General features: G+C 35.9%; 1 pseudogene; it reads right to left on the minus strand.

Moving 5' to 3' along the window:
• Positions 1 to 2,110: 2,110 nt before the first annotated feature.
• Positions 2,111 to 3,369, minus strand: LOC149155280 (E3 ubiquitin-protein ligase PUB23 pseudogene; annotated as a pseudogene).
• Positions 3,370 to 11,444: the final 8,075 nt, after the last annotated feature.

Consider the following 11,444-nt stretch of genomic DNA (forward strand, 5'->3'; position numbering starts at 1 on the left):
TGATGAAGGTGAGCCTAATTGTTTTCAAGAAGCCTGTAAAGTTGAACACAGTGAAAAATGGAAGAAAGCAATGGAAGAAGAAATGAACTGTTTGCTGGAAAATAAAACTTGGGAGTTGGTAAACCTCCCAAAAGGTAGAAAGGCTCTACAAAACAAATGGGTTTACAGGATTAAGCATGAAGGTGATGAAAAGAAGGAGAGGTATAAAGCAAGGCTGCTAGTGAAAGGTTTTGCCCAAAAAGAGGTATTGACTTCACTAAAATTTTCTCACCTGTTGTTAAAATGTCATCCATTAGAGTCATTCTTGGTCTAGTTGCTGCTTTAGACTTAGAATGTGAACAGTTAGATGTAAAAACTACTTTCCTTCATGGTGAATTGGAGGAAGAAATTTATATGGAGCATCCAGAAGGCTTCATAGAAAAAGGCAAAGAAGGCCTTGTTTGTAGGTTGAAGAAGAGTCTCTATGGGTTGAAACAGACACCTTAACAATGGTACAAGAAATTTAATTCATTCATGTTGGAACATGGTTTTCAGAGGTTGGAAGTTGACCATTGTGTCTATAGCAAGAAATATGATCAAGGAAAGTATATCAAGGCTACAAAGAATAGTAGCCCTCTCTACAATAGAAGCAGAGTACATAGCTACAACAGAAGCTTATAAAGAGATGTTGTGGATGCAACGATTCCTAGGAGAGATAGGAATAAAGTAGGACAAGTATGTGTTATATTGTGATAGTCAGAGTGCCATTCACTTGGTGGAAAACCCAGCATTTCATTCAAAAACCAAGCACATTGACTTAAGGTACCATTGTATCTGGCATGTGTTGGAGGAACAACAATTATCCTTGGAAAAGATTCATACAGATAGGAACCCTGCTGATATGCTCACTAAGATTCTACCACGGAATAAACATGAGTTATGTAGAGATATGGTAGGACTCGGTGTGACTTGATTCATGATTCTTATTTGGCTTCAAGAGGGAGAATGTTAAGTGTGAAGCCAAATTCATGTAGAATTCTAGATCCTTATACACCACCATTAGTTTCTAGATCTCCATCTAAAACACATGTAGGATTCTAGATCCTTCCACAACCTCTATAAATTTGTAATTTCTCTGGCCAAGGAAAGGAAGCCAAGGTCCAGGCCTATTATGTAATGCAAAGTGATTTCTGTTCTCCAATGATTGTTTTATCTATTCCATTGTTTCTGATTAAGTAATCTTGTTGTTTCTCTATTTGTCTGTCTCTTAAATTATTCTTTGCTATTCTCGTCTAAGTCTCTGAGTATAAATCTGTTGTGTGTGATGTATGCTCCGAACTAATACTTGGAAATTCTCCATTGTTAAATGACTTATTGACCTATTAAAAGAATAACAAAAAAAATGGTTTAGAAGAAGAGATGATTACATATTTTGAATGTAAGGTTGCTCATAAAATTGATAAGAATAATATATGTTTATGGAAAAAATCATCGTAATTATATATATATATATATATTTTAATATTTTGTTAATTGAGATTATTTTGGGTGTTTAGAGGAAGAATTTTTTTAGCAAATAAAATGATAAATGTTTTAATAAGTAAAATGATAAATGTTAATAATATATGTATAGTCTTCCAGCAATAGTATAGTACTGTGAAATTTTTTTATTATTTTACTATATTCTTATATACATATATTTTTGTGGTGTCAAATTTGTTAGTGAATTGATAATTTGTTTTGGTAAGAGGATGATGGCTAAGTTTTGATAATGTAAATAGATATCGCTCTCCACCGAGCTTGTAAACAACTTCGTTGGTTAAGGATATTATTCATCAATAATCCCATAATAATCAAATATCTCCCCAAGGGCCAAAAAGATCATTACTATTTGATATATCCACAGTATATATAATCTTGCACTCTCCCTCTTCGAAATAGAAATGCCTATATACATGTCGATAACAATAATGATGCTCATACGCATCGAATCCGTATGGGCCGGCCAAGTTTCTTTGTTTTTTAAAAGTAACATTATTAAAGTCCGACCCATTCAATAAAATTGACATAACAACGAAAATGCCTTCCTTTTTCAGGCCATCTTTCTGTTTAATTGCGTGGGTGTATCAGATCAAATTTCGAAACTGTGCATGATAGTTCTCATTAGGTACGGAAGACAAGGGGAGACTCTAAAAGTATTTGCATGCAATCTCAATACCTCCTTCGCCTTCTGCTTCGTTTTTTCTGCGCAACTGAGTTGTTGAAGCATGCAAAGTTTAGACACAGCTCCACACTGAAGCACCTCCGAAGAATCGACGCAGTTGAAGAATATGTGCAAAGCGACCAAAGAATTCGAACTGCTTTCTGAGTGGCAATTTCTGAAACCCTAATAATCTTCTTGGAGACTACAGCAATGCCCATCGCGTGATTAGCCATGGCAGCCCTTCCTTCTGCATAGTCCACTAGCATGTCCAACAGATCTAATATCTTTTCACACTTGGGCTTCTCGGCCTCTGGAAGTAATTCAATCAGACAAAATATTGTGCCTGCCTCTATAGCCATTAATCTGTTCTTTCTGGACTTTTTACATATTGCTATGAGGACAACCAAGGCAGCCATGATCGCCTGATGGCAGGATTCACCCTTTATGATCTCTAGGAGACCTTGGAAAATATCAATCTTTCCCCTGCCGATAAATTCCCAATCAGATATCCAAGTGGAAACCTTCTGCAATAAAACAACCGCGTGAAGTCTAGCTTCAGCGTTTCCCTTATGCAAGACCAAGGCCATGGACCTAATGCAGGCTGCCTCTGACAAAGATCTTGCAGTTTGCTGGGTCATAGGAAGCAGATGCAATATACCCAAAGTTTCCTCACAAGCCCTGAACTTTTCATTCTCACTGTCGTCGCAGCAAGACGAATTTATCAGAGATGCAAGAACGATACTCGAACCGGCCGCCGCCATGCACCTTCTGTTTCCCTCGCTCTCTCGCGCAATGGACCGCAATTTTTTCAATGCACTGATGCGTTCCACTGCTGGAGATCTGAGTGCAGCTTCAAGTAACGCGGAGATTTGATCGGAGTCGACGGGCGCCCGGGGAGTGGTGATTTGCTCTACGCCCTTGGAGCTGTTTGCAAGACACCATCCTTTAATGAGGCGACGCAGCGTGTGGTTTGGAGTTAAATCGAAATTCTCTAGCGGCTGCATGGTAGCAGGACACGTTTTCTTGTTGCACGAAAAAATCCAGTGCTCTATGCTTTCCCGATCATAAGTCATGCCCGTGGAAACGGTTACGGGGTCTCTCATAAGCTCCATCGATATGGGGCACCTGAAGTAAGAAGGCACCTCCACCTCCGAACAATCATGTGGTGAGTTATTGAAGCTTAACATAGTAACGTTGGTATCGACCACGTTTCAGGGCAGGCTTGTTGTCTGAAGGCTTCAATATACAGATAATTAAAGCTTAGCGTCTATGACTATATAGTTTCTCTTCCTGCACAATTGTTAATGTCAACGCACTCGCTCTGTCAAGGTTAGGCAGTCAGTTGTCGGTCGGTCAAATATAGAAATAGTCTGCAATTCCACACGTTCCAATCAATAGACTATTTCAGCTTTCATCGCAGACACTAATAGCTGTAAGTTTTTGATCCAGTCCATAGGCAACTGTAACCACCCATATCAGAATATTGACTTTTTGAAAATATAGTAAGATGGTAACCAAGGCAAAGTCATCATTAAAAGGCGAGGGTGTCGCAAGGGAGCATTGAAAACGATTGAAGGCGGAGACATTTCCGTATTATGACGAGGAGCGAAGGAGGATTTAATCGATTTTTGCCACCTGAAAAGTATGTTAAATGAGGAAAATTCGGCATTTAATCGATTTTTTCGAGCTTTATTCCATTGATAAGAATTTTGACAGTCAGCGTATCTGTTTATGGATTACTTAAAAAGTCGTTAAACGTGGAAATTTTGGAATTCTAACTTTTTATTAGAGTTAAACAATTGGTTTGAATTAATATTTTATGTGGTTTAATTTAATCAAATCTTTATAAAATTTTGTTGGAATCATAATTTAATTTATGAATTATATATAATTTGAATATTTTAAAGATTATTTATAATATTAAATTTATTTATATATAACTATAAAAATATATCATCTAATTAAAAAATGTTTGGTCAGATTTAATTAAACATTTAAATTTATTCAATAGTTATATATTTCAACAAAAAATTTAATTAATTTTAAATTTCTTATATAATTTATTACATATAAACCTTATATGATAAATGGTTTTCTTAAATTTTTTATATAAAAATAGTTAATTTTCTTTTTTAATTTTTATATAAAAATGGTTAAGTTAAAATATCGTATATATAAAAATATCTAATTATATCATGAATTCGGTTAACGAGTGCAAAATATGGTTAGCATGCCCTTGACTAATACTTTTTTAATCAAAAATTTACTCTGAATATCATAAACAAACTAATAAACATAAATCTAGTTATATACTTTTAAAAATAAAGTAAAATTAAACTTTACTTTATATTTTTGAAAATAAAAGAAATTAAAACTGAATTGAAATTTTCATATTGAGAAAAATTACATACTAATCATTTGAATTAACATTATCTCTCTCTCTTCCCATAAACCAATACATGAATTAACATTATCTCCCTCTCTTCCCATAAACCAATACGTGAATTAACATTATCTCCCTCTCTTCCCATAAACCAATACGTGAATTAACATTATCTCCCTCTCTTCCCATAAACCAACACTGTGATATTCCACAGTAAAATCTTATCCATAACAAGGAGGGTTTTGCGGCAAGTCTATGCTTTGAAAGAGTGTTTAATTTTGGGAAGCTATTGTGTTTAATGGACAAACTTTGCTTAAAATCTTATTCAAATTTGTAGTTACTGAAACTACAGAAGTTGGTTGGCAAATAGATCAAGTTGGTTGACAAATTGGCAAATAGATCAATTGGTTGTAGCTAGCATCCTGAAGAGACTAGAGTAGGTGCAACATAAACAACAAGAAGGGCTATGGTAGCAGAGACATTATATCCAAAAGTAGATGTTGTTGATTCAGCAACAGCTTATCCATGAGTGCTATTGATAGTCTAAGCCCATGGATGCATAGAATCATAAATAAATGCGCAGCCTCACCGTAAAGAGCAAACTCTACATCCTGTAGATCAATTGCACACCCTCATTAGTGGGAACAGGAGCTTATGCCTTCACATCACCACTTACAAAAGAAAGGAATGTAGGAACATCCATCGACTTCATAACTAACATGAAATATTAGACGTATTGGTTCCTAAAACATTGAAGAATTTTAATTTTTTACAGAAGTCCAGTGAATTTGGCAAAGGGACCAATCTATTTTGTTTAGAGGATGACCTCCGCTTAAAACCTTGTTGAAAGCAGTGGTTGAATTCCAAACAGAAATTCCAAGTTCGAAATGCCTAACTTGGAGAAACAGAGCTACACTGAACTAAAGGAGATCAAGCAGATCATTGGTCAGAGCGCTTGGGAGTACGATAAGTGGTTCTGTGCCATCAAAATAGCAGTAATTGGAGTATGAAATCCTTCAGAAGTCCTAGTGAATCTGGCAAAGAGACCAAGCTATTTTGTTTAGAGGACGACCTCTGCTTAAAACCTTGTTGAAAGCAGTTGTTGAAACCTGTAGTTATAACAAATAACAGTTCAAGCAATGCACACCGGAAGGACAAATAAATTACCAATAATTTAAAAATCCTCTGCTCAGCTTGGTTTTGCACTTCTTCGGAACTCATTTCCGGTTACAGTCTGTGCAATCTCAACTATATACAAAAATGGGTAATCCTAGTATTCAGATAGAAATAAAGCCTGTAAAAATTGCAGAACCTGAAGCCCTAAGCTGTATTAGGCATGCACCCCTTTTATAGAACAAACCTGAAAGTTTCCCCCTTTGGTTATAAATTCTTGGGTTCAACCTTATGCTTATCTGTAGCCCATTATAATTAGATTACATGCTTGTAATGAGTTGTAAACAAAAGGCAAAATGAACTGGGTATTCACAAGCGCTCATATGGGTTCATGGTGAATACCATGAAACTTGTATATTTGTAAATAAACTTCGATCAAAGAAGATGTCCATTTATTAGGTTCTGGAACTTGTGTCAATTAGGATGGGGTAGTTGAAAATTCGAATTCAAACATTGAATATTGCATAGACCTAGAAAAAACAGCGAAGGGTAATAATGGGACTTGGGGAGCAATGCATTTACAATGGTTTATGTAAAGGCCCAATGATTTTGTGTAAAGTCCCAAAAAATCCAATCCCACCAAAATCTAGAAAAGACTTTGGAAATCTTGTAGTCTTGAAGAAGAAAACACCACCCACCTATAGAGCACTTGGGAATTCCCGCAGCCTCTAAGAAGAAAACAACCTCCACCTGTTGATTTAGTGTAATTGCAAAATGGTGTGGACATTAGTACATTTGGGTGGGGAGAACATGCAAAGCAGAGAAAAGCAGAATAGATTAGAAATTATTTGTACAGAAATGCCAAGTTCCAAATGCCTAACTTGGAGAAACAGAGTTACTCCAAACTGAAGGAGATCAAGCAGATCATTGGTGAGAGTGCTTAGGAATACGATCAGTGGTTCTGCGCCATCAAAATAGCAGTAATTAGAGTCTGAAATCCTTCTTGTTATTAATCCACCTAAATATGAATTACAAGCTGAATCTCAAAACTTAGTAAAGTATTTAAATTAAAAAAAAATGTTATTAATAAATATAAATCAAAGTGCCACATTTAACACAATGATATTAGATGTTTTCGAGACATGGTAACCATGCCTGCATACTTTCACAAGTACACCACATGGGTTTATGCTCAGTCCACTTGTCCACAACGATGATCTAGATGTATGTCTATTGTTATTTTTCCTTTTAAAGTTGGTAGACGATAGCCTGCCATTTTTCCTATTAACGCTGATCGAAGGTGGAGGTCAGCACTGGTTAGCTTTCTTGAGAATGTGGAGGTCATCATTGGCTAGCTTTCAAAAGAACCTGAATTGCCCAAAACTCAAAGATCGAAGGTAGGGGTCATCACTAGATAGCTTTCCTGAGAAGGTGAATTTCCAAAAACTTAAACGAATCCACAACAACAACATCCATCACATCGTGCGTGGAAAGAAACTATCCGGTTGAATTGACCCTTCCAATTCAAAGTGCTTTCCTGCAAGTTGAAACTTGTTAAGCTGAAACTACCCTACAAGTTGAAATCGCCCTTGGGTAGGTAAACACTGGCTTCAGAAAGTCCTCCAAAGGAATTTAAGGGGAAAAATCAAGGGTCGTTCAATAGCTTAACTTTCTATTTTCTCTTGGGCACTGCAAGAATTAATGGGTCAAGTGTTAAGTAACATGGAAGGATAGGAAGGTGCTAAGTAACAGGGAGGGATACGAAGGGCCTATGAAGGTAGAGGCCCTATCGCAGCTGTGAGGACATATCAATGCTTGAGGGCGAGTTGGGGTTGTAATAGATTTGAGGAGAGACGAGTTTCCTTGTAATTAATTCTTGTGCATAAAGGTGAACAGAAGGGATAGCCTGTACCATTGTTCATGAAGTTATAAAGGATGTGTGGCTTTGGTTTATTACCTGGAACAATCTATTGTACATTTCTGCGAGTATATTTATATATCAAACTTGAATGTTTGTCAATTTGCTGGAGGAAGCTTGCTGGAGCTGGTTGGAATTCTCAAACAAATTTATATGGCTACTGATTTCACCAGGTTCTCTTAATTTCTTGTTCACTCACTGTGTATTAATTAACAATTTATCATATAGATGTTTATGTCCAAAGTCTATTGTTAAGTACATTTGTATCAGTGTTTCCTATACATTTGTATCAGTGCTGCCTATTTCTCTGAATTTACAAATCAACCCAAAAATTTGATTATTAAGTGTATTTGTATCAATGTTGCCTATTTCTCTGAGTTTACAAATCAACCCAAATTATTGATATATATATTTTCAGTGTTGCCTATTTCTCTGAGTTTAGAAATTAGCCCAAATTATTGATATATAATTGCAGCACTTCCTATTTCTCTGAGTTTACAAATCAACCCAAATTATTGATATATAACTGAAGTGATTATTTATGCACTGTTTATATATATTTATATATATGCAAGCTTGTGAGCACTGAGTAATCTTTCCAGTTCTTATGCATACATAGGTTTTCATTAATAAATACCTGCTAATGCACACTGAATGTTTACTTTCATCATTCATTCAATGCATACTGACCTGCTTTCTCTCTGTGTGATTAAGTGTTAGGTAAACTTGACTCAGGATAGAGTTAAAGTTGACCAGGTTAAAGAGTGATGGTTTTTGGGCACATGGTATTGTGGACCCATAGTATTCTGCCAGTGGTATTATATGTAATGGAGCTTATAAAAGGTTGGAAGGACTTCATTGTAAAGCAAGACCTGGAGGTGAGCGGTGAAGGCTCACTTGGTTGGATTGGCCAGGGTTTTGGCCAATGCTAATGAGATCTTATTAGGTTCGGTTTTTCCCCGGATTTCGGGTTTTCCTAGATAAACGTTTGTGTTTATGTGTCTATGGTTGTTGCTGGTTATTTTTATATTTATTCCTCTCAGTAATTATTTATGTTATGTAGTAAATTTCTTAACAACTGGTATCAGAGCCAGATCTTGGTTTCAAAGGGATTCCTTGATGCTAGGGGTTTATAGTGCCTGATGAGATCAATGCAACCTTTTTTCAGATCTGGGTCTGGAAAATAATGGTGGAACAATCGTACGCGGAAGAACCTCGAGGATAATGTGCAGAAGATAGTGTCGTAACTGCCAGGGATCGCAGTGCATTTGCGATATTTACCGGTTTGGAACATGCTGACGAATTGTTCGGGATTGATGTGGCTTCGAAAATTGTTCATTTTCTGCTACGTGAGGCCACCAATGCTGGAATCTATGAGGTTCTCGTCGAGCTTGCAGTTGGAGCAATTTGATAGAAGTTCTTGAGCAAATCAAATTAAGAGAGGATGGATCAGAATCGCAGCAGCAATAAACAAAAAAAAAATTAATAAAGTCAAAATTATTACATGTAAATAGGCATACTACTATAAGACCTGGTAAGGCATGTGTGCCCCTCGGTGATCACCGGTAAAGTCTGGGTTAAACCTAGGTGATAGGGGGGATGTTGGGTTAACAATACCCCGGGGAAAAATTCTGAGGGGGGTAAGAGCCAGAGTGAGTAGGATTGTCTCACTTAACAGGTTTGGCTGGAGTTAGTCAAGGAACCCCAAGTCAAGTTTAAGGGGGGAATTGTTACGTAAACTTGACTCAGGATAGAGTCAAAGTTGACCAGGTTAAACAGTGATGGTTTTGGGGCACATGGTATTGTGCACCCATAGTATTCTGCCCGTGGTATTATATGTAATGGATCTTATAAAAGGCTGGAAGGACTTCATTGTAAAGCAAGACCTAGAGGTGAGCGGTGAAAGCTCACTTAGTTGGATTGGCCAGGGTTTTGGCCAATGCTAATGAGATCTTATTACGTTGGGTTTTTTCCCGGATTTGGGGTTTTCCTAGATAAACATTTGTGTTTATGAGTTCATGGTTGTTGCTGGTTATTTTTATATTTATTCCTCTCAATAATTATTTATGTTATGCAGTAAATTTATTAACATTAAGAACCTACATGCAAAAGGAAACTAGGGAAGAAGAAAGAAACCAAACCAGGGAAGCCGGCTTAAGGACTAAGAGCAACTGAGGTACGAGTAAGAACATACATGCAGAAAGAAGTGTGATGGCAGGTTGTCCACTAGCACCAGCATCAGTAGATGCCCATGAATGCATCCATATGTAAGAGGGTTTCCCCCACAGGAACGTACGCCAAATTCTAGGATACGATACCACTCGATCGGGCAAAGCCAACCATCTTACTTCTCTTCGACCCGATAAGAGTGCGCAAGTAAACCAGACACCACAGCAAGCAACTTCAACCATTAAACAGACACAAAAACAACATGCATTTGCCATTGGGCAACTTCAACAGTTTACCACCTTGCAACTTTAGCCCACCTGGCAACTTCAACCCGCAAAAGACTTTAACTTATAATACGATAGTACAACATTTCATAACATTTAATAATGGTAAAACTGATGCTAACATTACTCTCCACTTCCCAAATAATAAAAACAACAGAAGTCGAAAATAACATATGCTTTTGGCCTCTCCTCCTTGGGAAGAGGCCAATTAAGATGATGAAATAAATTTCCATATAGTTAACAAATGGAACTAGTTGTATACGCTGCAAATTCAGTGTATAAACTGTATTCCGCTGTAAACTCAGTGTATAAATTGCATACTCGTTAAAGGAATTAATGCTAAAAATCGTGATTTCGATTATTATAGTCCCATGCCATTGCCAAATGGCACGGACTAATAATAAGATAAAAATCCCCGATATCAAATTATAATGACCCTCAATGTAACTAAAAATACGGAGATAAGGGAATCATTCTATAATTCCAATAAATGAAGAAAGAAACATAATAAGATGGAGCACATGACTTCCAACAAAGCGGCATAAGCATGATTGCATAAATTTGCTATTTGTAAAAGGATTTTGAGAATCACCCACTTATTTCACAAACCATCTCCCCATAGACCTTGTGAGTGACATCCCTTCAAAGTGTTTTATAGAAGGTTCGCAATACATTTATGCATACAACTCTATACCGTATGCATATATTGTAATTTCAAAAGCATCATATATCCATATTTGTAGCATTAAGGTTGTTTTTAGTTTAATAAGCTTTATATTTGTGTGAAAAATACAAGTTTTGGTTTTTTTTTTAATGGTAAGTTTTTGAAAGCTAGTTTTAAAATTCATTTACTTTATTATGGTTGAATATTATTATTATTATATATATATATATATATATATATATATATATATATATATATATATATTTATTTATTTATTAATGTGATGTTATTATATAGTGTAATTGTGATTAAATAATATTGAGAATGTGTATTTTTTAGGAGTTTATAAAATATCTTTTGAATGAATTAGAGTATGTATATTAATTTGGTAATTGTTTTGGTTATGATTTTAAAATTAAATTATGTTAAACACTTAATCTGCAAAGATTATGGTGTATAATATGAACCATTATGAGGATTTAAAGAGACCTTGAAAGAGAAAGTCAATGGTTGTATACATTGTACGTATATCTATATTAGTCTAATCAAATGCAATGGATTTATATTCTTTATTTTTGGTTTACAACGAGACATCGGAATCAAATTCATCGATTTAAGTCACTAGCCTTAGACATGGGCGCTCTTTAGATATTTTCACATCTTCCCTACCAAGTTTGGCATTTTGTCTACTATTATGTGTTTATTGCTATTGATTGCACCTCACCTCCATG

The sequence above is a fragment of the Pinus tabuliformis genome, chromosome 9 (assembly GCF_031772625.1).
Source record: "Pinus tabuliformis cultivar Carrire ecotype Pingquan chromosome 9, CPIR1, whole genome shotgun sequence".
Taxonomy (NCBI): domain Eukaryota; kingdom Viridiplantae; phylum Streptophyta; class Pinopsida; order Pinales; family Pinaceae; genus Pinus; species Pinus tabuliformis.